The sequence below is a fragment of the Triticum aestivum genome, chromosome 5B (assembly GCF_018294505.1).
Source record: "Triticum aestivum cultivar Chinese Spring chromosome 5B, IWGSC CS RefSeq v2.1, whole genome shotgun sequence".
NCBI lineage: Eukaryota > Viridiplantae > Streptophyta > Magnoliopsida > Poales > Poaceae > Triticum > Triticum aestivum.
Window position 1 is genome coordinate 290,846,984 of NC_057807.1, and position 23,231 is coordinate 290,870,214.

Here is a 23,231-nt window from a genome sequence, read left to right on the forward strand (position 1 = left end):
GTGTCGTGTCAGCGCCACCCGCGAGTGTCGAGCTCCGCGCACCCGAGCCCCTACGACTCGGTCTAGTAGCATCGACGTGCTCCCCGTGCCTGATAGTTGATGCTTAGCCGCCCAGCTTACTCGCTCGCTTGCCATAACGCTGCGCCCAAGCCTGACCGTGCACTACCGTCCGCAAAGCTCGACTCCGGCGATGACTCCGGCCATCTCACGGGCAGCCCCACCCCTAGATGCACGCGAGCCTCACGAAGCCGTAGGTGCAAATCGCGTCCAAAACGGGCCACCGTAGGCGATTTCTGACGCCAACCCGAGGCCTCCGCCACGTATATGGTCGCCGGTGTCTAGTCGCCGGCGCCACTGACCTGGCCGGACACGTGGGCTTCCCTGGGTCACTGACCAGTGGGTCCCAGGGGCCTAGTTGACTGGGTTAACCAGTCAACCGTTCTGATTGGGCAGCTCCAATGTCTGACAGGCGGGCCCTACTTGCTAATTAAATCATTGTCTAGTTAAACTTAATTTAATAATTAAGATTAGTCACTAACATATGGGGTTCGCCTGCTAATTAACCTCTTCATAGTTCAAGAAAGCGCCAGGCGTTAATTGTGTGTTTTGCCACCGCCTTGCACTTTACTGAACAAAGCGCATGCTTATGCGCAGTTATGTACAAATTAAGCGTAGTTATGCGCAATGCATTTTACCAACGCCTAGAGCCTAGGTGCGGTGCGCTTAAGCGCTCGCTTAGGTGCGCCTTTTTTGACTATGAACCTCTTTTAGTTATTTTAATCTATGTTTAACCCTCTGTGTATGACATGTGGGTCCTAGTGGTCAGGTTTGACCTGGACCGGCTGTGTTGGCTGATGACGTCACCTAAGCGAGCACACACACGTCACACCCTTCACGGGTGGTGCAGGAGCAGCAGGTGAGCAAAGCAAGTCACATGCAGGCACACTTCACAGGCGGCAAATTTGACTATTTTGACCTGTCGAAGAAATCAATTTACAAAATGAACTAGATGTGAAACTATTTCACACCCATGACCCTTTTGTGTAGTGCCCGCAACGCCGGCGCCACACCCTACGGTGCAGCGCCTAGCTGGCGAGCGTTGCACGGGAGTCCACCGTGGCAGCCCTGGGCCCCGCACCTAGCTGTGTGGCGCCTAGCACCGAGGCGTTGCACAGCTGGGTGCGGGGCCCGGGGCTGCCACGGTGGACTAGCGTGCAACACCCGCTAGCTAGGTGCTGCACGGTAGGGTGTGGCGTCGGCGTCGTGGGCGCTACACAAAAAGGTCAGGGGTGTGAAATAGTTTCACACCCAGTTCATTTTGTGAATTGATTTCGTCCATAGGTCAAAATAGTCAAATTTGCCTCCACAGGCAGATGGGCGTCACAGAATCAGGCCAGGCTTCGAGCGCACGGGTGTCCGGATGAAGCTCTCGCAAGGGAGCAGCGACCCGGCACATGGAGGATCGGGAGGAGAGGAACACAGCGGCAGCCGTTCAGAGAAGAAGCGGTGGCGGAAAAAAAATCACAAGGCTCTAATATCAATGTTAGGAAATACTTTCTCCGTTCCAAAATATAAGAATGTTTTTGACACTACACTAGTGTAAAAAACGTTCTTATATTTTGGGACGGAGGGAGTATGTTACTTGTATTTTTATGAGGCCATAGGTCAGTATATATACATGTACAGGTGTAAAACATATATAGAAAACCCCTTATATAATGAGGTAAACTACATGGCTATATATATAGTACTCTAAGCTCAAACTGTATAGCTATAAATAGATTCAATAAAAACCTTCACAGATCAGTTGATACCAATTCTACTCTGCTCATTAAAATTATCAGGGTTGTGCGTTGTGGTTTTTCATCACCACAAACTTGTATTGCAAATTTATTCACAATAATAACAAATGATTTATAATAATAATAAGTGAGACAGGCTAGAGTGAAAGCGCCTAAGAGTCTGTTAACGACAATATCACACATCTCAAATACTGGCTACTACTGGAATTTTGTTCTGCTATATATCCCATTTACACAAAAATACATACATTGACCTTTTCGTGTTGGTAAGCTAACTCGGGCTTTCAATTTTAGCACAGAGATACGTGCTACTGTTTGTAATATCTATTCTATATCGTGCTACTGTTTTACTACTATGAAAATTTGTTTGTCTATCGCCTTTGAAAGTTGAGCTTTGAGATGTTGTAACCAAAGAGGACGGCAAAGAGGACAGGGAATGCTGCCAGGGCCACTGCTGCCAGTGGCAGTAGGTCACGGCGAAAACCAAAGTAGTCCCTCATAAATGCTGCGACGGATTTGGTCTCTCCAAATACATCGATCATCATGTCATCGTGATCTCCAAACTGCGTGGTGAAGAAGACATTGAGCGTCCATGACATTGGGGAGATGTAGTAGAGCCATATCCACCATTTTGGTATTTGCTGCCATATGTTTATGTATTTTTTGTAAGCACCATTATTTTGATCTCTAATGGAAATGGTATATATACTTAATACTAGTACTAGAGTTAAGATGGCTTTACTTACAGGCGCAGGCACGATGAAGCCGGACATGAGGTTCTGTAGGGTGTAGAACATGGATGCAAGTATGGATGCGACTTGGATGTTGGGGGTGAGCGACACAATCATCATTCCCAGGTAGAGGAAGTAGAACAGCGTGCACAACATGGTGTACATGAACCAAAAGAACTTTGCTGCTGTCCACTCGTACCCTATCATCGGATATGCTATCAACATGAAGATCACTACCTGCACCAGCACATAAGGTATCTCCATGGCAACCTATCCCAAAAAAAGATAACTCAATATCTAGACATAGTAGTAACAAAATCTATCTGAAGCTAGTAATCTTCATGTGATTAGTAGAACCTGCGCAAAGGAGTAGGCCCAAGGAGAGTACATCCCTGCGAACCTCTCCCTGTACACGACGGAGCGTTCAATGGAGACAAAAGGCATCACTGATTGGCAGTTGTTGATGCCACTGAACAGAGTGGTTCCATACATGCACCCCAATATGGTGATGAGACCTTGCTGGTCGTTTCTACCCTCAAACAAAACAAGCAACTTCAATCATATGCTTCCATCATACATGCATCAGTTAAGATGCATAATTAAGAGATGGCTTACGTACATGCGGTTGAAGTTGCCTTTCTGCCAGAATAACACACCAAAGAAAATGCAGGCCACTGTTATGAATACCATCCGCACCAGGTTGTAAGAAGGAGTTCTCCAATACGACAAACACTGCTTCCAGAAGCAAGCTTTGAATTGCTCCCGAAACTTCTGCGGAAACTGGGTTGGGAAATGGAGGTCACTTGTACCAGGAACTGGTATGCTCAAGCGCTTCACCAGCATGTCCTTGTCCCTTTGGTCACAAAATTTACATACTGGTTAGCATGAATATTACGCTAACAGAAATTTAAGGACTAAATGGTATCTCTGTTAAGTATGCTATGGTAACCCATGCTTATATTCCACTCCGATCAAAACTCATTTTTGAGTTCCACAAGCCTGTTTTGTTTCTCTCAGGTATTCTGATCAAAACTTACAATCTGTTTTACAAGCAACGTTTCTTCGAAATTGACTTACTTGCACATTGATGATTCCCTGTACATTTGTGCAAAATCTACTCCCAGTTGAAGTTCCATAGATGTAGAAGTAACTTCTAGCATCCATGTTGATGGGTTGTACTTGTCCTTGATCCTGGGAACCCCAGGTATTGCCTAGAAAGAATAAAGAAAATAATTTCACCAGTTTGTATAACACAGGCAGGTGGTGAACTGAGTATAGCCTTCTGTGATTAATATTGCTTGCCCCTTCATGTATTATGTAGATTGCAAAATCATGTGGACTGGAGAATGGGTTCAGAATAGTACATAATAGAAAGGGATGCAAACAAAATATAATTAGGTCAGGTAAATGATATGTTTAAATTGACTTGCATCACATATAAATGTGCGATACAAATTATATGTGCATGTACTTAGTTCTTTTGTGTAAGGACAAATTAAGATTAATAATTACCTGGAAATACTGGATAACTTCACATGAATGGTGTCCAACTGGCCCAGCATAGATCAACTCTCCACCCCTTTTCATCAGCATCAACTAGATACATATGAGAAGCTAATTAGTAAATATGGCACTTTACTTATATATGGATTTATTTTGGTTAATGAATTTATGATTAATAGTGCATCTAAATTACTTGGAACTAAGGTCTAGGGTTTATCTGAATTGCCCACATGATTGCACAATTATGCATCAGAAAATACATATGTATTTTCAGAAATAGAGTTTCATTTGCTATAGAACTTTCATACTCATAAATTAAAACATATGAGCTACAGAAGTCGTTCTAACGAAAGATAATTTAATTAAGCGCAACTGGACAGGTTCTACTAGGTGTAGTTTCTGTGATCGGGATGAAACTATCAAGCATCTTTTCTTTGATTGCCCGTTGGCGAGGGTGTTGTGGCGCTCGGTGCAAATTGCCTTTAACATTACTCCTCCGAATTCGGTCAGGTCGTTTTTTGGAACGCGGCTTGTTGGTATAGAGGCCGAAACAGCTAGACAAATTCGAGTAGGAGCATGTGCGTTGTTATGGGCAATTTGGAACTGCAGAAATGATTTGGCTTTTAACAGAACAACAACTATTCATTTTTGCAGGTTTTATTCCGGGCTACTGCGCTAATCCGTATGTGGTCATTACTCACTCCGACGGAGGCCAGGGCGCGTTTGGTTACTGGATCTGTCCGGTGGGAGATGGTAGCGCGGGATATCTTCAACCGGTTTGGATGGCGGTCATGTAATAGGATAGGCGATTAGTTTACCTATCTCTCTATATTATGCCAGCCGGTTGTGGCTTTTGGGCCTTGTTTTATTTTGCTAGCTCTTTGTGAGCCAGTCTCCTTTGTTGCAGCACATTGCAAGACCTTATTGAACTACTTTATTTATTTATAAATGTGGCCGTATGCATCGCTCTGATGCAAACGCCGGGGAGTCCCCCCTTTTCGAAAAAAAAAGCTATCATGATCTACTTCTACTTAATTGGCACTGCTAAAACACAACCAGGGTAACTGTTGTACATAGTTTTCTCTTGCCTCCAGTTAATGTGGGAGTTTCTATCCTGTGAACGAACTTGTCAGTTTGTTTTAACATCAATTTAAATAATAAAACAGAGATACCGTTTCATTCTGTAAAAACACTCAGGAATATCACTGTTAGCTTCTCAAAAAATTTAGTGTCAGTGTACTAGAGTAGGGGTACCCTAGTATCCCGAACGTGTGCACGGGCAGTTGCAGCACCCCGTGGCAAGGCTTGTCGGGTGACCGCCAAGGTCCTCCGTGGTTCTTTTGGAGCCATTCAAGAACAAAGTATTCAAGCTCAGGAGACAAGGCCCCGGCAAGAGGAGCTTGCCGGGAAGGCCAACCAAGACATTTTTAAGGGACTTACCGCGACGCGCCGCGCGTCCCGGCAAGGCACGGTGAGCGACAAGCTTCCGGACCCGGCAAGACAACGGCCGCGGCAAGGCGCTTGCCGCGGCAGGCGGCCACTCTGTACCCACGCTCCAGCGCATCCACCAACGTGTCGCTCCGGGGGCCTTTCCAGGCGCGCGTGGCGAGAGGCTATGCAGCCAGCGGTGCACGGTGGCATGCGAAGCTGACAAGACTGCCATCATGGCGAGCGGTGGCGTCCCTGACGGTACCTTTCTGCACTGTTTGGGCGACACAGACGGGCATTTAATGCCCTTGTCCCCTGCCGTCAGGGTTAGGTAGGGTACACTGTACAGGTAGCTGTACCAACCACCTCACTTTTTACATTTTTACCCTTGTCTACGTTGCCACCTGTCGGTGACCCCTTTAGCGTATAAAAGGAGGCCCATGCGCAACGTAGAGAGGGTTCGGGTTCATTCGGGAGCCAGAAAAACACTTAGCTCTCTGGAGCAAGAAGATAATAGAATCAGACAAGCAGCAGTAGGACTGTTATCTCTCCGGAGAGCTCCGAAGCTGGGTAAACTGCTCGTGTGCCTCGCCTCGATCCGCTCTTCGTGCAACCTCCGCCCCCCGCCGAACCGAAAGGGGCTCGGTCCGCCGGTCCCCATAGGTGTTCATGGATCAGTTTCCCCGACATCTTTGGCGCGCCAGGTAGGGGGCGTCGAGGTTGCGTGAACCTGATCCGGCGTTCACACGAGCTAGATTTTCTTTTTCCTTCATCAACATGCCACCGAAGAAGAAGGCTTCGGAGGCAGCTGCTCCGTCCACGTCACTTCCACCACCACTGGAGCAAGCGGGTGGTGGGGTAGACGCCGGCGGAAGGACGGACGTCGACGAGGAAGCTCACGATGCTGCCAGGTCCAAGGGCAAGGCGGCGCAGACCTCGACGTCCGTGCTTGTTCCGCGCCCATCTCAGGAGGCGCAGGACCGACAGCGTCATGGTATTCGCAGTACCATACGTTTGTTGGGCCAAGATCAAGCTGGTGGATCCCGGGGCGCTCAAGGCCAGCATACGCGCCAACGTGCCAGCACGAGCGAGACACGGTCGCCCGGATGGGATAATGCTCCTTCTAACATAGTTAGAAGTCCGAGCATATCCCGCTCCTCGCGCCGTCCGCCACTGCCACCCACCACTCCAGCAGAAGCTTTGGCGCGAGCTCAACTGCTCCTGGATTACCCTCCGACGTCGGACAAGATCGACGAATGGAGGGCCACCATTCAGAGTCTCATTGGCTACGCCAACGGCGACACTCCGCGGCAGCCGAGCACGTCGCTGCCGCGGCAGGGTTGCCAGGCGCGAGCCGGTGGCGACGAAACTGGTGGGGGTGCAACCACCATGCAATCACCACCCCGAAGGCCAAGATCGCCGACTCGCCGGATCCACCTCGACAGCGACTCCACCGCATCGTCGGATCCACGAGTTCGTCGCGATCAGCGCCAAGTTCTTCACGATCGACAGCAAGAAGACGCTCGTACTCGCATCGAGCGCCGAAGAGAAGCGCGGCGTCAATCCGACAAGCGCGCTGGGCCCTCTGTTGACATGCATGCGCCAGGGGAACCAGGCGACTTGCCATACGCGGTAGGTTGCCCTGCGTTCACTCGTGAGCTGTGGCAAGTCTAGTGGCCCAGCACGAAGAACTTCAAGCCTGACGTACCAGAGAAGTACGACGGCAAGACGCATCCGTCGGAGTTCCTCAGCATCTACACCATTGCGGTGCAGGCTGCCGGGGGACGGGACGACAAGATCCTTGTCAACTACTTCCCGCTGGTGCTCAAACCCAACGTCAGATCCTGGCTCATGCACTTGCCGGACAACTCCATATCCTCTTGGGCCGATCTATGCCATCAGTTTGTCTGCGCCTTCACAGGCGGCCACAAGCCTCATGGCCAAGAGAGTGACCTTCATCTGCTCGCCCAGAAGGAAGGAGAGCCCCTGCGCAAGTACATTCAGAGATTCAGCAGCGTACAGCACAACATCCCAGATGTCCACCTTGCCGCGGTAATCAGCGCGTTCCATCAGAACGTGCGGAATCGCAGGATGCGGGAGGAGATGGCGATGTGCAAGATCAGAGACGTCAGTGAGCTATATGCCCTGGCCGACAAATGTGCACGTGTTGAGGAAGGGAGGAGACTCCCCGGAGAAAATGTAGGAGCAGGAGGATCTGACAGTGAGGATGCAGCCCCGGCAAGGAAAAACCGGCGGCGAAATAACAGGAAGAAGAAAGGCAAAGAGGTGCTAGTTGTTGAGCAGTCCGGCAACGGTGGTGGCGCCAAGAAAGCTAAAGCTGGTGACTCCGGCAAGGAGATTACCGCAGAGGCTGTGGCGGTCGCCGACAAGCAGGACGGCACCAACAAACAGTACTGCAAGATCCACCGTACCAAAGGCCATGACCTCCAGAGCTGCAAGAAGGTCGAGCAGCTTGTTGAGCAACAGAAAGCTGAATACGAGCAGCGCGACAAGGAGAAAGCCCAGGAAGGTGCTGGAGGATCCGGCAAGAAACGTCCCGGCCGAGGAGGACGCCGCGGCAAGGCCAAGCAGCGGCAAGGAGACAGACCTCCTCACGGCCGCGACAAGGATGAAGATGACGACGACGATGAAGACATGGATGATGAGGAGACTGATGAGCAGGAGTTCCAGAAAGCCACAGAGGTCCTGTGCGTTGACGGCGGTGCTTCTCTGCATACTTCACACCGCCAGCTCAAGCAATGGGTGCGTGAAATCAACGCAGCAGAGCCACCCGTCGAGTCACGCAAGCCTCTGAAATGGTCCAGCACGCCTATCATCTTTGATATTGAGGACCACCCTGATCGCATAACTGCGGTCGAGTGCTTGCCGATGTTGGTTTCACCAACTATCCGCAACCTCAAGGTCACTAAGATGTTAGTTGACGGCGGGGCCGGCCTGAACCTGATCTCCTTCGCGGTGCTCCAGAAACTCCAAATCCCTGACAGCGAGCTCGAAGAAACCGGCACATTTCAAGGAATCAATCCGGGAAGGAGCAAGCCAAAGGAAAAGATCACGTTGCCGGTAACATTTGGCAGCGAGTTGAACTTCAGGACTGAGAGGGTTACGTTTGATGTTGCTGACTTTCCATTACCTTACAATGGAATCCTTGGCCGTTCAGCACTAGCCAAATTCATGGCAGCCTCTCACTATGCCTACAACATGCTGAAGATGCCAGGCCCGATAAGTGTCATCTCTGTCCCTGGCGACAAGAAGGATGCTCTTATCTGCGCCGACAAGATCTACCGGGAAGCAGCAGCCGCAACAGATCGCAAATCACTTGCCGCTGAAGCTCCCGGGGGGAAGAAGAAGACTAAGTCCGGCAAGAGTTCTGATGCCCACTCCGGCAAGCGCACCTCTTCGGAGTGCTGCACTACCGTCGAGGACGCACCATCGACCTCCACCGGCAAGTGTAAGAAGGCAATGGCAGCTTCACCTGAGACCAAGAAGGTGTCCGCCAAGGAGGACGGCACTGGTGGTACCTTCACCATCAGTGCCACTCTCGACCCTAAATAGGAAAGCGCGCTCGTTGCTTTCCTGCAGGCGAACGTCGACGTGTTTGCGTGGCAACCGTCCGACATCCCCGGTGTTCCCAGGAAAGTAATTGAGCACCACCTTGCCGTCTGTCCTCACGCGCGGCCCATCAAGCAGAAAGTCAAGAAACAGGCAGTGGAGCGCCAAGAATTCATCGCAGAAGAAATCAAGAAGTTGGAAGCAGCAGGCCTTGTCAGAGGGGTGCTCCATCCTACGTGGTTGGCCAATCCTGTAATCGTGCGTAAGGCAAACGGGAAATGGAGGCTTTGTATCGACTTTACCAATGTTAATAAAGCTTGTCCCAAAGATCCATTTCCTTTGCCGCGCATCGACCAGATTGTTGACTCCACGGCCGGATGTGATTTGCTTTCATTTCTTGATGCATACTCAGGATACCATCAGATCTTCATGGCAGAAGAGGATGAGGAGAAGAACGCATTCATCACCCCGTGTGGCACGTACTGTTTTGTACGGATGCCTTTCGGTTTGAAGAATGCTGGTTCAACATTTGCAAGGGTAGTCCACCACGCTTTTGAGCCGCAGATGCACAGAAATGTGGAAGCCTACATGGATGACATAGTGGTCAAGAGCAAGGACAGGGCGACCCTGATTCAAGATTTGGACGAAACATTTGCAAATCTGCGCAAGATCAACCTCAAGCTTAACCCCGAGAAGTGCGTGCTTGGAGTACCTTCCGGCAAGATTCTCGGGTTCTTTGTGTCTCAGCGGGGAATTGAAGCCAATCCCGACAAGACCAAGGCCATTGAGCAGATCGAAGCACCAAAGCGCGTTAAGGATGTACGAAGACTTGCCGGTTGCGTGGCTGCTCTCAGCAGGTTTATCTCTAGGTCTCCTGAGCGCGCCCTGCCGTTTTTAAAATATTGAAAAAGGCAGGTCCAATGAAATGGACTCCGGAGGCGGAGGCTGCGCTGCAGGACTTGAAGAGATACCTGTCCTCCACTCCAACACTTGTCGCACCTAAACCACAAGAGAAGTTGCTGCTGTATATAGTGGCAACCAATCAAGTAGTTAGTGCTGCGTTAGTGGCGGAGAGGGAGGCAGATGATGAGCCAGCAACCACGGCAGATGCATCCAGCGACAAGCAGGGGGCTTTGCCGACAAGCTCTGGTCCCGACAAGGATGGATCTGCGCGGGAGCATGATAAGATGCAGAAGAGAATGGTGCAGCGCCCAGTTTACTTTGTCAGTTCCCTTCTGCAGGGGGCTAGGTCAAGGTACTCTGGTGTGCAGAAATTGCTTTTCGGCCTTCTCATGGCCTCGAGAAAGCTGCGCCATTACTTCCAAGCACATGAGATCACAGTCGTCACTCGTTTTCCGCTGAAGAGGATATTGCAAAATCCAGAAGCGACAGGCAGGATTGTCGAGTGGGCGCTGGAACTGTCAAGCTTTGGCCTCAAGTTTGAAAGTACTTCAACTATCCAAAGCAGAGCATTAGCAGAATTCATAGCAGAGTGGATGCCAACACAAGATAAAGAAATTCCAGAGACGAGCATCCCCATCAAGGAAGCGAGCAAAGAGTGGCTGATGTACTTTGATGGTGCCTTCTCGCTGCAAGGCGCCGGTGCGGGCGTGCTGCTTGTCGCACCCACCGGAGAGCACCTCAAGTACGTAGTCCAGATGCACTTTCCCAAGGAGCAAGCAACCAACAATACTGCAGAGTATGAAGGATTACTTGCCGGTCTCAGGATCGCAGCAGAACTTGGGTTCAAGAAGCTCATTGTCAGGGGTGACTCACAGCTTGTCGTCCGCCAAGTGAACAAGAACTATCAGAGTCCATTGATGGAAGCATATGTTGATGAAGTGAGAAAGCTAGAAGAGCACTTCGACGGCCTACAGATGGAGCATATTCCGAGAGCTCAGAATAACATTGCTGATGGTCTGTCGAAGTGCGCCGCACTAAAGTTACCTGTGGAACCAGGGATCTTTGTGCTCAAGCTGACTCAACCGTCTGTAACACCATCAACTGAACAGAGAAAGAAGAGAAAGTTGATTTCTGGTGACTATTTTCCGGCAGAGCTCCCTGAAGCCGCCGCCAAGAAAGTCCCCAAGATCAACACCAAGAGTGCTGAGGAGCAGTCTGCTCCGGCAAGCCTTATGGTTTGTTCCGTTGTAGCAGACGCTCCCGACAAGCTCCGCTCCGGCAAGCTTGACGGGGAACATCACGCTCCGGCTGAGCCGCAGGTTCTCGCCATAGAAGCGGATGTTCCCGCAGCAGCAGATGTGCCTTTAGTCCTTGTTGTCGAGCCACAAGCTCCAGCATGGGCACAGCAGATTGTCCACTTTCTTCAGACAGGAGAACTTCCCGAAGAGCAAGAAGAAGCGGAAAAAGTAGCCTGGCAGTCAAGTATGTACCAGTTTGTCGACAGCACACTGTACAGAAGAAGACTCAACGGTGTGAAATTGAAGTGTATTTGCCGGGAAGACGGACAAAAGCTGTTGGCAGAGATACATGGAGGCATATGTGGTCACCACATTGGCGCAAGAGCACTTGCCGGCAAAGCTTTCCGGCAAGGTTTCTTTTGACCGACAGCCCTCCAGGATGCAACTGCACAAGTAACCAAGTGTGAAGCGTGCCAGTTCCACTCCAAACAGATACACCAGCCAGCTCAAGCTCTCTAGACGATCCATTTATCCTGGCCATTTTCGGTCTGGGGGCTCGACATCCTCGGCCCCTTTCCCCGAGCTGTCGGGGGCTTTGAGTACTTGTACGTTGCGATCGACAAGTTCACAAAATGGCCGGAAGTAGAACCAGTGAGGAAGGTGACAGCACAGTCAGCAGTCAAGTTCTTCAGGTCGATTGTTTGCCGTTTCGGGATCCCTAATAGGATCATCACCGACAACGGCACGCAATTCACGAGCCGCACCTTCATGCAGTACGTCCAAGATCTTGGCGCCAAGGTCTGCTTCGCTTCTGTTGCTCATCCGAGAAGCAACGGTCAAGCGGAGAGGGCAAATGCTGAAGTGCTGCGCGGGCTCAAGACCAAAACTTTTGACAGGCTGCGCAAGTGCGGAAGGAACTGGATTGAGGAGTTGCCGGTTCTTTAGTCGATCAGGACGACGCCAAATCAAGCCACTGGCCAGACGCCTTTCGCTCTAGTCTATGGAGCAGAGGTAGTTCTCCCCACGGAACTCGTATACGGGTCACCTCGAGTGCTCGCTTATGATGAGCTTGAGCAAGAGCGGCTGCAACAAGATGACACGCTGCTCCTTGAGGAGGATCGTCTTCAGGCTGCTGTACGAGCTGCTCGATACCAGCAAGCTTTGCGCCGCTACCATAGCCGCAAAGTTAATGCCAGAAGCTTCGAGGAAGACGACCTTGTTCTTCGGCGCATTCAGTCTGCCAAGAATTCCAACAAGTTGACGCCGAAGTGGGAAGGCCCTTACCGGGTGAAACGAGTCACTAGGCCTGGCGCTGTCCGCCTTAAGACCGAAGATGGCATTCCGGTGGGCAACTCCTGAAACATTGAGCATCTTCGTAAATTTTACCCGTAGGGCGCGGTTGTCGGAACCCGTTCCGGCAACCACCTTTTTACAAGTCTTGCCGATGTTGCATGTAATCCTTTGTACAAAGCCGGGCGCAGATCCCGTGCATAAGTTAAGCTCATGTGCTCCGCACATCTTGTCAATTTCATGCATTATATTCTTTTTTGCATACGTTATCTGACGCTTTGTGCAGCACCTACCCCCGATAAGCAATAACGAGCCGAAAGGCTCCATATCTTTATTTTCTCTTCTTTCTTCTTCTCAACAAAGGAAGGGAAGGTTCCCTCGCACACAAGTTTGCCGGGGGGAAAGGAGAAGATAATGGTATGGACCAGGCGTTGTTTTGAGGAAGTTTCGCCTTGCCGGGAAGCAAACGACAGAAAAGCTAAGTTGCCAAAGCCAAAATTTGAGCAATTGGTTTTAATTTTTAAGTTATCTTCCTCGAACGACCGTGCTTTGTATGGAAAACCTGTGCGCGGAGGAACCAACTCGTAGCTAGTTGCACCCTTACTTTGTTTCGAGTCCGCTCAACAACTTAAGTGTGCTGCAACTAGTCGCGACAAGGTTTCTTGTCGGAAGCGGCACCGCCAGCAGGCTGCTGACGTCCCGCACTCAGCGCTCGCGGCTCGGGTGCCTGCGCCGACAAGTCCCCTAAAAGCGTAGGATAAAAACATACAAATGAAGGAATCTAGTAAAGGAAATAACGTAGCAATCAATACCAGAAATAGAGTTATATTACAAAATAACTTGTCGTAGCTCTAACAGATTGATCTTATAATATGGCTAGCAGCGACAAGGAGAAAGAGAAAACGGGCGGCCTAGTCTACGCGATCGCCCTCAACCCTCTTGATCTCGCTCACCTTATCCACAATGGGTGCGACAAGGGCCTTGAGCGCATCCAGATCGGCATCCGGCGGCAAGGATTTGAGGACGTTGGTGAAGTTGAGGCCTAGATTGCGGAAGGCCACCTTCATCAGCACCTTCTGGAGAGCACCTGCGCAGATCTTGCGCGACTCGTCGGCCAGCTGCTTTGGGATCTTCTCCCGGAGTCGCTGGAGTGCCGTCACCACGCCCTTGAAGAACAGGCTGAGCTTGGCGCTGGGTTGGAGATGCTCGTCGGAGGGATACCCAAAGTTCTCCATCCCCAGCTGCGCCAGCTCCCCGTCGATGACTGCAGCGATATTCACCAGCCCCTCGGTCCAGTGCTTCACAGTCTCCCTGAATGAGTTTTGGGTAACGGCGATACTCGCCAGCAGCGCCTCGTCGGCCTTGATCTTCTCCGACAAGGTCACCTCTCGCTCCCTGGTGACGTCCAGCGTTTGAGTCAACGTGGCCAGCTTCAACTCCAGGTCTGCATTGGAATCCTTGGCGGCGCTGAGCTCCTTGCCCCTCTCAGCGAGAAGACCCTGCAGCTCACCATGAGCGGCAGCGTCCTTCTCGCGCTCGCGCTTAAGCACGGCAAGCTCCTCGCGTCGCCTTGAGATCTGCCTCCAGCTGCGCCACCTTCGTCTCCAGCTCCTTCTTGGCGGCCTCAGCAGCTGCGGCAGCGTCCTTTGCTTCCTTGAGCGCCCCGCCTATTGCTTGCTCGCGCGCGGCAAGCTCCTCCTCGTGGCTGTCAAGGTTGACCTTGCGCTGCGCCAAATCACCCTCCCGCGCAGATAGCCTCTCGGCAGCAAGCCACTGCTGCTCTTCAACCTCAGCCTTCGAGAGGAGGAAGGCTTTCCTCTCCTCGGCGACTTGCTCCCGCTCCTCTGCCAGATTCCGGAGAACTTCTTGCCTGAGGCCCCGGAGCTCCTCCGCGCGCTTCTCGATATCAACTCCCGCCCTCGCGACAAGCGCTTCTCGGGAAGCCAGCTTGGCTTGTCGGGCGCGGTAGAGCGACGTCAGCTTCCGCAGCAGCCGCTCCTCTTCAGGCTCGTCGCTGCTGCCGCTTGGCGCGTCGACCAGCGTCAGCCCCGCGGAGGCAAGCACTTCTCCATCCAGGGTTTCTCCTTCGACCGGCGCCCTGGAGCTTGACGCCTAGGGAAGCTTGATGAAGATGTCATCGCCGGCCTTCAGGTAGGCGCCGGGCTGCGGCTCTTCGGAGCCTGGCTCTGCAGCAGCGGCAGAGGGATCGGCGGTCGGTGCAGCGCCTGGCGCTCCTGCGGCCTCGGGGCCGTCAGTGCGATCGCCGGCTTCTGCGGCGGCAGCCTTGGCGGCCTCTTCACCAGCGGGATCATCAGCACCGACCTTTTCTTCAGTGGCGGCGACGTCGTCGTTGTTGCCACGCGCGTTCTCCTCGCCCGCGTCCTCGGTGTCCATTGGCTCCGCAGCAGATGGATCTGAGGAACGAAAAAGGGAGAAAAGTCAAGCAAAAATCCAGAAAAGAAAATCAGAAGAAGAACAACCCAAGAAAAGTTTTCAGGCAAGAAGATTACCCGTGCTAGGATCTGCGGTTGCGGTCTCAACCGCCGGAGGATCACTGGTGCCTTCCCTTGCCGGAGAACTGTCCCTTGCCGGAGAGTTCCCCCTTGCCGGAGAGCGCTCCCTTGCCGGGGACTCCTCCCTTGGCGGCGTAGTCGAAGCTGATGGCACTTCGGGAGCAGCTTCCGGGCACTTCTGGTGAGGCTGTTCAGCTCCTACACAAATCAACAGTCAAGATATCAGTAGAGAAAAGAGCACCCATGCGCGCCTGACAGCAGGAAGTAAACTATAAACTTACGCTGGGGGCTGCGCTGGGGGCTGCTTTGGGGAGTAGCCGCAGGGTCCGTCAAGGTGGTCTTAGACACACCCCCTGCTGACACGGTGGGATCATCTTCGATGACAATCACCGGGGCCTTGGCTCTCTTCGCCGCTCTCTGGGCCAGCGTCCTGAAAAGGAATGGATTCAGATCGAAACAAGTCAGATACAAGACGAAAACAACAAGATAGCAAGAATTGAAGAACTACGAGGACAGCAAGGGGATCTTACTCTTCTTCTTCATCGTCGGAGCTGAGCGCGGAGAGATCAAAGTCCGGCGTGCCTCCGGTGCGGCGAGGCGGAGGAGTAGGCTCCCTAGCACGCTTGGCAGGAGCAGCAGCGGTGGACCGGGAAGATCCCGCCCCAGTTGCCGCAGCGGCGTAAGGCGCTCCTGCGGCAACTGTGCTTGTCGCGGTAGAGCGTGTCGCACGGCTTGGCGGCTGTTGGCTCGTTTGCCGCCCCGCTACGTCCCCAGCCTTGCGGAGACGCCTTCTTGGTGCAGCCGGGGGCTCCGCCTGCGGCAAGCTGTCTGAAGGTTCGGGCTCTTCCTCGCCGGGCTCGCTCGGTTCAGCTTCAGGGCCGGCAAGATCTTCCTCGCCGGCAAACTCCTCGCGCTCGGCAAGGCTTGCCGCCTCTGCTGCCTCCGCCTCCTCCACAGTGAATCCAAACTCGCCCATGGCAGCTGCTGCCGCAGCCTCTTCCATCCTAGTGGCGATGCGCTGCAGCTCCGCGTCGGTAGTGTCGCGGGTGAGGCCCTTCTGTTCATCAGCGCGGACCGGCACTTCTACCAAGTCGTCAAAGAACGCCCGCACGACATCATCCGCAGGTTCTTGCCAAGTTGGGGTGATTCCATGCGAGTCGCACAACGGCATCATCGCGCGGATGCGGTCAAGTGAAGAATTGTTGCACAGCGGAATGACATTCTGCGGCAACATAAATGGGTGCTGAGGGTCACGCTTGAACAGCTCCAGAAGCATCGCGTCCAATTCCAAAACCGTGAAGTTGAAATTGAGGCCCGGGCGTAGCCTCATGATATCCGCCGAGTTCTTGAACTCCCAGGCTGGTCTCCCCCTCTCCTGCAGGGGGGCGATGCGGCGGCGAAGAAAGTCTGCGCCAACTGCGCCTACAGTGAGCCCGGCAAGCCTGAGGCGAAGGATCCGGGTGACGGCAATCTTCAGCCTGTCGTCCTCCGGGGCCACATTACTCCAATCATTGCCGCGCACTATTGGGGCTTGGCGCAGGGCAGTAAACGGCTGCGGGTTCTCCTCGACGATCCAGCACCACTCTGCTCTCCACTCCTCCCATTTGCTACGGAGCTCACCCTCCAGATACGCTTCCTTCTTGCCGACTCTCGAGATCCAAGCAATCCCGCCGGCAAGAGGCTCTCCTCTCAACCCGAGGCATGAAGAAGTGGCGGAAAAGGGCCACGTTTGGGTGGACTCCGACAAAGTTTTCGCACAGATGTGCGAAAACTGCCATGGTCAGAATGGCGTTGGGGGTGAAGTCAAGGAGGCGGAACCCGTAGGTGTTCATAATGTCGTAGAAGAAATCAGAAAAAGGCGGCAGAGCCCGCAGTAGAAGAACAACGCGAAGAAGGGGTACCCGCTTGGAGCCAGTTCCGATGCTGCAGCCGGGAGTACCCTCGTGCGCGGATGCGCACGCGTCTCCGTCGACCAGAAGAGGTAGTAGTACTCCCTCAGCTCCTACGCACCGAGCTGAGGGGGGAAGAGGGCCCGCTCCTTCCGCAGCGCCGCGAGCCGCTGCGCCTCGGCCGACTTCACGCCCTTCCCCTTGTCGGCTTTTGGAACCATGGCGGAGGTGGTGGGGGAGATCGGCGGCGTTGGTGATGCTGGTGGCAATGGGGGGCGGAGCGCTGCTCTCTTTCTGCTTCGAGAAGAAGGGGGGAGCGGCGGAGATTTCTGGAGTTGGAGCAACAAACGGAAAGATGGGCGAACTGCCCCTGTTTCCCCTGCTTATAAAGAGGGAGGGGGCGGACGTTTCGCCCTTCCGAATAAAGAAACCACCCACGATCTCTCCCACGACGCCGCATTCAACGTGTGCCGTTAGGGGAGGGCGCGGTGGATACGGAGTAAGATTCGGCGTAACCCAGGCCGCGTGTGCCCGTGCCCTGTTTTGGGCCTGGCCCAACAGCGCTCAGCACCGTGTGTGGCCCAGGCCCGGGGGCTCCTATCTATGTACTAGAGTAGGGGTACCCCAGTATCCCGAACTTGTGCACGGGCAGTTGCAGCACCCCGCGGCAAGGCTTGCCGGGTGACCGCCAAGGTCCTCCGTGGTTCCTTTGGAGCCATTCAAGAACAAAGTATTCAAGCTCAGGAGACAAGGCCCCGGCAAGAGGAGCTTGCCGGGAAGGCCAACCAAGACATTTTTAAGGGACTTACCGCGACGCGCCGCGCGTCCCGGCAAGGCACAGTGAGCGACAAGCTTCCGGACCCGGCAAGACAACGGCCGCGGCAAGGCGCTTGCCGCGGCAGGCGGCCACTCTGTACCCACGCTCCAGCGTATCCACCAACGTGTCGCTCTGGGGGCCTTTCCAGGCGCGCGTGGCGAGAGGCTGTGCAGCCAGCGGTGCACGGTGGCATGCGAAGCTGACAAGACTGCCATCGTGGCGAGCGGTGGCGTCCCTGACGGTACCTTTCTGCACTGTTTGGGCGACACAGACGGGCATTTAATGCCCTTGTCCCCTGCCGTCAGGGTTAGGTAGGGTACACTGTACAGGTAGCTGTACCAACCACCTCACTTTTTACATTTTTACCCTTGTCTACGTTGCCACCTGTCGGTGACCCCTTTAGCGTATAAAAGGAGGCCCATGCGCAACGTAGAGAGGGTTCGGGTTCATTCGGGAGCCAGAAAAACACTTAGCTCTCTGGAGCAAGAAGATAATAGAATCAGACAAGCAGCAGTAGGAGTGTTATCTCTCCGGAGAGCTCCGAAGCTGGGTAAACTGCTCGTGTGCCTCGTCTCGATCCGCTCTTCGTGCGACCTCCGCCCCCCGCCGAACCGAAAGGGGCTCAGTCCGCCGGTCCCCATAGGTATTCGTGGATCAGTTTCCCCGACATTTAGTCTGAGGCAGGCTCTGTATTGGGCTTAATTTGGGGTTCTTTAAGTAGCCTGTTAGTATGGCTTGATAACTTTCAGTTCTTGTCGATAAAGTGTTAAGGGGTCTATCTGAGGTAGCAACAAATTTTATTCCATGTCTAATACCTCCTCCGTTCCTAAATATAAGTCTTTGTAGAGATTCCACTATGAACCACATACGGATGTATATAGATGCATTTTAAGTGTAGATTTATTCATTTTGTTCCGTATGTAGTCCATCTAGTGAAATCACTACAAAGACTTATATTTAGGAACGGAGGGAGTAGTTAACTTATTCCATGGCTACTTCCAATTATTTCAGTATAAGGCGAACAAATGCTTCACAGTTCCATTGCACTTGGTTACTTCATGTTTGATTTAATCAAAAATGATTTCTGACATTCTTATCCAATGCATCACCTTATAATACTACATATGATAGATCTACATTGGATTAAATATACCTGGAAAATTACCATTTCTATTACTTCCTCTGTTCACTTTTATAAAACGTTTTAGACAATTCAGACAGTGCCCAAAACAGTTCAAAGCTAGCTCTCCAAAACGTCTCATAAAAACAAACGGAGGGAGTAATAAATTTTTTATTTCTTGATGCCTAGAATGAGAATCCTGGAGAGGGATATATATGTAAAGTAGTTACCTCATCAAATGCCTCAAATATATCGATACTTGGTTGGTGAATGGTGCACACAACCGTTTGACCTGTGTCTGCAACATTCTTCACTGCACACATGACAATAGCAGCTGCCCTTGCATCCAAGCCTGATGTTGGCTCGTCCATAAATATGATTGAGGGGTTAGACACGAGCTCGACTGCAATCGTGAGCCGTTTCCTTTGCTCTGTTGATAGTCCATTTACCCCTGGTATTCCGACCAAAGAATCTCTAATTTCGTTCAACTCAATTGTTTCAAGAACTTCGTTCACAAAATCCTGAGAGGGAAAGGAATACGGGTGAGCTCACATATTTGTCTCAACTGTTCCAACCACATATGATGCTAGGATACAAGAATGCAAACCCCGTACACTACACATTTATTCTTTTTATATAGATTCGCGTATTTGTAGCTTTACTTTCGTTAGAGATATTGAATTCATGCTCCAACTAGTTACTCCAAAAGTCCAAACTGACGGAGTAAGGCAGGCAATGTATTTTCAACACTCCCCCTCGCGTCTAGGCTCCTTTAGGCCTTAGACATGGGATCGACGTGGGCCACAAATATATTTTTTAGTACTGCATTGGCAGGGTCTTGAACTCGAGACCTCTTGGCTCCAATACCATATTGTATTTTTAACAAGAGAGATAACTATAGCTCACATTTCTTGCTTTTGCATCAACTTCTGGTGGAAGGCGCAACCAGGCTGAATATGCAACCGATTCACCCACTGTGATCTGTGGGGAATGGACATCAGTTTGTTCACAGTAGCCTGATATCCTAGCAAAAGTCTGCTGAATTTTAGGATAGCCTCCTATTCTTACATCCCCTTCAATAACACCACCAGTTTTCCTTCCAGAAAGAACATCAAGGAGTGTTGTTTTTCCCGCTCCAGTAACCCCCATGAGTGCCGAGAGAACCCCTGGCTGGAACGCTCCTGTGATATTGTGGAGTAGCTGTAGTTTCTTTTCCATGTAACCATGCTCCCTCATTTCCTGCAATGAAGAAAAACTTAGTTATCAGTGATCAGCCCTTGGTATGGCTCTAAGTTCTCCAGTCATGCTTTCACAGATGTTCTAGCTATATTTGAATTACCGCAGGGGTGTCTACATAGTAGTTGACATCCTGGAATGATATTATAAGGGGCATGAAAGGCAATACCATCCTCCCTGCACAAGATTTAATTATTGAAGTCAAACTAAGATTATATCCCATTGACAGTATTGTGCGGTGTAGAATTCAACTAACCGGTCCTATTTGGTGACAAAACAGTCTCTGCTTGTAACTTAGGCATCATATTTTCCATGTTGTTATCTTGGTCTCCTCCATCAAATCTGGTAAGCTTATTGCGAGAGATAATAGCTCGAGAAGTTCCTGGAACTGACAGGCTCATAGGAGGTTAGAATAGGTTGCATATCTAACCAGAGCAAACAGTATGTTCTTCTGAATGAAACTATTTTTGCTCCATTTCCACTATTTTTTACTTCTCCAGCAACACTGTTACACTAGAAAATTATAGTATTTAAGTTGTTTAGCCTAATGCAATATCGGCCATGTCACACTTACCCTTTTTAATGGTCAAGCCTATGGCGAAGCCTACATTGAACAACAAAGTAAACCCAAGCAATGCTCCAATTGAGATCCAGTAAAAATAGCTGGAGAAGTCTAGCCCTTGATCCATTAGGATCCTCCTTCCAAGTGCTACACCAGATATCTTGATCTATCAACATAGAAATTTTAGTATCCTTTGATATTACATGTTTCTTCAATTAATTCATACTTGGTATGCCAAAGCGTACCTCCAACCATCTTTGTGCCAAAAACTCATTTCCAGTTAAGCCTATTTCACCATATGACAATGGAGAAAGCCAAAATCCCCACTTTAGCCAATTAGGCATAAATGCTGGAGCAATGCGGCACTGAAAATGTTAGCGATGCTTGTTTAATAATTGAGAACAACCTACGTTTGCAAGAAATTAGGACTCGTCTCTTGTTAGCAATATGAAATGGGAGAGTTTTCTTTTTATGGGAAGAAAATAAGGGAGTGTCTTACAGCGAGGAATTATGAAACCCCCAAACAGAAGGGTCGCTAGAAATGCCATTGTACCACCGACTGAACCAGCCACCATTGTTTGACAGTATGAGGCCACACATCGAAACATTGATAATGTTACTGTGTGGATGAGGAAGAGGACGAGGAGTTGACAGAAGAACCTAAACACAAGAATCGTGCGTGTTACCACAAAGCAAGTATTGTAGCTGAAAAACCTAAGTTTTGCTGAAAGAAAGTCTAAAAGAAAAGTAAATATAGTGTTAGATAAGGGATTTTCATGTTTGACTACAGTACACCAGATCACAGCAAAACCAATATAAACAATGTTGTATTTTGGACTATTTTCACTGGCAAGAATCTTTATTTTTCACTGGGTGATTATACTCCACATCTGAATGACACGAGTTGGGTGAATGGTAATAATTCCTCAATGGGAATGTTGTTGTAGTTGAATTAGTGCTCCCATCCCACGAGGTAATTAGTTTCTACAACATAATTATAACTTTACCTGGATGCTTCCGGGGTATAGCCAATCAGGTAGTAGGATATTGTTGTCCAAGCTATTGACTCAACTAAAGAGACTGGAATCTTTAGGATAAAAGATGGTATTGCATAAGCCCATGCAGGATAGAAGTAGTCATCTCTCTGTTTGTAGAAGACTGGCAGTCTGTTAATTGCCATGGCCAGCTCAGGGAATCCATTCACCATCAGCAGCAGGAGTGCATAGAAGAGTGAACCCATATAATAGTTAGCATGAATTCTGTCAACACCCATACGTGTGCGCAGAAATACTGTCCCAGTAATAACAGCAAGTAATCCAAGCTGCAGTGCACAAATACGTACGTTAGCTTATGGAGGGCATGTTGAGAAAAGTGCAACATGACATAGCTGTAAATTCCATCGATTTTTATAATGAAAACTGTAACAAATAATACTATCAAAAAACCTATAGCTGTGGCGCTAGTGTAGGTAATGATATAAGCACACGAGCATTTGAAGTCCTAAAATTGCACACTGAGTAGGAACTGAATGTAGAATAAGATGCTGACATACTGGGAAAGTTCCCTCTGTAGACTTCTATATGGTCAGAGAGTTCAATGTTTTCAGTGTGTAGAAGAAAGTACTGCAAGATGTCTAGTCCATGTACCCTAATGGCCTAATCCTATCATATTTCGCATTTGAACACAACAAGAGCTACATACGACATCAATCTTTACCTTTATTGTCTACTCCCTCCGTTCCAAATTATTTGAAGTTCGAGGTTTGTCCTAAGCCAAACTTCTTTATGGTATGAAAACATATTTTATGATGAATCTACTGAAACTAATTTGGTGCTGTCGATGTTGGTATATTTTTCATATAGGCTTGGTCGAACTTAAAGAAGTTTGAATTAGGATAAACCTAAAACTTCAAGTTATTTCAAACCGAGGAGGTACTATATATATTAATGCTGCAGTTCACTTGAGAGTTGAAAGTGTAACACAGATCTCAAGTCAACTTTTAGTGCGAAAGCTTTATTGCGACCTGTAAACCTCCATAGTAACACAAGAAGTTTATTACATCACATTGCTTCTAGGTTTTTCTATATTTCGATCGGTAACTAATACTGAGCATAATGCATGTAATTTGAGGATTCTGCATTTACAGACTAGAACACTTACACTGTAAAACTAGGCACAAAATTTACATGCATCAATTACATTTTTTCCCCAAAATATAGCTTCAATTTGCTTACCTGAATGGATTTTGATATGTAGATGAAGGCATTCCTTTTCATAAGAAGGAGCTCCCGTGCAAAACATGCCTTGAGTAGATCCCACTTGGATAATGAGTAGATACTGAAGGACAGCGCATTCTTATGTCCTTTAGATTCGTCATACGGCTTCGAAAGCTCCGCAGCAAGATTCTGACCACTTTGAGATGCTTTAAACTTATCACAGAATTGATCAACTGTAACAAAATTATATCCTTCTTCGGTGTGGCTCCAGTATTGTTGCTGATCTTTTTTTGACAGGACCTATGTAATACATAAGTTGTTAAGAGTGGGCTACCTTATGATTGTAAGAAAGAGTACAAATAAGTTGTTTAATTTCATTGAATTCACATCAAAACTGTAGGAATAAATCTTAC

The 23,231-nt window shown here is 50.1% G+C and overlaps 1 pseudogene; it reads right to left on the reverse strand.

Annotated features, from left to right (window-relative positions):
- Positions 1 to 1,807: 1,807 nt before the first annotated feature.
- LOC123111450 (ABC transporter G family member 41-like) overlaps positions 1,808 to 23,231 on the reverse strand; it is a 36,670-nt pseudogene continuing 15,246 nt past the window's right edge.